The following is a 2,692-nucleotide window of genomic DNA, read 5'->3' as shown; positions in this document are numbered from 1 at the left end:
TGCCGGCCCTGACATCAGCGCCGAAGGACCGAATCCTGCGCCCACGACGGCTTGTCTGTACGACCCTGGGGCGGTGGGTCCCACCAGTCAGTGGGACCCCAGGAGACGGCAAGTGCGCCACCAGTCGGCCCCCGAGAGTCGGCCAGACCCTCCCCCAGGGCCCACGCGCCATTAATCAGATGTGACGGAGAGTGGCAATAGTGATCACTCGCCAGGCGGCGGGGCTGTTGCCACGACTCCATTACCAAGCCCGCATCATCAGAAGCACGGCTACAGTAATCTGCAGCCGGCAAGACCCGCCCGCGGCGGACGCGGCCTGTCGGCTCCGTACCTAGCCAGTCGGTGGGGCCCACCAGTCGGCGGGGCCCACCAGTCGGCGGGGCCCACCAGTCGGCGGGGCCCACCAGTCGGCGGAGAAGACGGAGGCCGGAGGCACTGACGGCTGGGCCCTCGTCCAGCCGGATTACCATTGTACCCCTGGGGGGTAGGCCTATATAAACCCCCAAGGCACCCATGCAAAGGGTTGGAAACCATTAGCTCTAGACCAGATCATCTAGGAGGGAGAGAGCTAGCCTTGCCCTCTCCTACCTCCAGGAAACAGCTCAAGGAGCAATCGTGTAAACCCTTTGCCATAGTGATCATGCGGAGACCCCGTAGAGCAGCAGTAGGGGTATTATCTCCCCGGAGAGCCCTGAAGCTGGGTAAGATTCGCCGGCGTGCATGTCTACGCCTCATTCCGTTTCCAGGCACCGGCGGCGTTCTACTCGCCCCCACCATGATAAGCCATCCTTTGGCATATGTCGCACCCAACCCCCGACACATCGTTACTTCACCCTTAACTAGTCTCTGTTCATTCTGCAACTCCTGTTTCGAGTTACTAATCTCAGCAACTGAACTAGTATCAAATACTGAGGGGTTACTATAAACACTAGTAAAGTACACATCAATAACATGTATATCAAATATACCTTTGTTCACTTTGCCATCCTTCTTATCCGCCAAATACTTGGGGCAGTTCTGCTTCCAGTGACCAGTCCCTTTGCAGTAGAAGCACTTAGCCCCAGGCTTAGGTCTAGACTTGGGCTTCTTCACTTGAGCAGCAACTTGCTTGCCGTTCTTCTTGAAGTTCCCCTTCTTCCCTTTGCCCTTTTCTTGAAACTAGTGGTCTTGTCAACCATCAACACTTGATGCTTTTCTTGATTTCTCCCTTCGTTGATTTCAGCATCACGAAGAGCTTGGGAATCGTTTCCGTTATCCCTTGCATATTATAGTTCATCACGAAGTTCCAGTAACTTGGTGATAGTGACTAGAGAACCCTGTCAATCACTATCTTATCTAGAAGATTAACTCCCACTTGATTCAAGTGATTGTAGTACCCAGACATTCTGAGCACATGCTCACTAGCTGAGCTATTCTCCTCCATCTTGTAGGCAAAGTGCTTGTCAAAGGTCTCATACCTTTTGACATGGGCATGAGTCTGAAATACTAATTTCAACTCTTGGAACATCTCATATGCTCTGTGGCGTTCAAAACGTCTTTGAAGCCCTGATTCTAAGCCGTAAAGCATGGTGCACTGAACTATCAAGTAGTCATCATATCGAGCTCGCCATACATTCATATCGTCTGCATCTGCTCCTGCAATCGGTCTGTCACCTAGCGGTGCATCAAGGACATAATTCTTCTATGCAGCAATGAGGATAATCCTAAGATCACGGATCTAATCCGCATCATTGCTACCGACATCTTTCAACTTAGTTTTTCTATAGGAACATATCAAAATAAATGGGGAGCTACATCGCGAGCTATTGATCTACAACATAGTTATGCAAATACTATCAGGACTAAGTTCATGATAAATTAAAGTTCAATTAATCATATTACTTAAGAACTCCCACTTAGATAGACATCCCTCTAATCATCTAAGTGATCACGTGATCCAAATCAACTAAACCATGACCGATCATCACGTGAAATGGAGTAGTTTCAATGGTGAACATCACTATGTTGATCATATCTACTATATGATTCACGCTTGACTTTTCGGTCTTAGTGTTCCGAGGCCATATCTGCATATGCTAGGCTCGTCAAGTTTGACCAGAGTATTTCTGCGTGTGCAAAACTGGCTTGCACCCGTTGTATGTGAACATAGAGCTTATCACACCCGATCATCACGTGGTGTCTCGGCACGACGAACTTTGGCAACGGTGCATACTCAGGGAGAGCACTTATACCTTGAAATTTAGTGAGAGATCATCTTATAGTGCTACTGTCAAACTAAGCAAAATAAGATGTATAAAAGATGAACATCACTTGCAATCAAAAATATGTGACATGATATGGCCATCATCATCTTGTGCCTTTGATCTCCATCTCCAAAGTACTGTCATGATCTCCATTGTTACCGGCATGACACCATGATCTCCATCATCCTGATCTTTTATCAATGTGTCGTCACATGGTCGTGTCGCCAGCTATTGCTTTTGCAACTATTGCTATCGCATAGCGATAAAGTAAAGCAATTACATGGCACTTGCATCTTATGCAATAAAGAGACAACCATAAGGCTCCTGCCAGTTGCTGATAACTTTAAAAAAACATGATCATCTCATCCAACAATTTATATCTCATCACGTCTTGACCATATCACATCATGCCCTGCAAAAACAAGTTAGACGTCCTCTACTTTGTTGTT

The sequence above is a fragment of the Triticum urartu genome, chromosome 4A (assembly GCF_056163025.1).
Source record: "Triticum urartu cultivar PI428250 chromosome 4A, HENAU_Tu73, whole genome shotgun sequence".
NCBI classification, from domain to species: domain Eukaryota; kingdom Viridiplantae; phylum Streptophyta; class Magnoliopsida; order Poales; family Poaceae; genus Triticum; species Triticum urartu.
Note: the sequence above shows the minus strand (reverse complement) of the source record.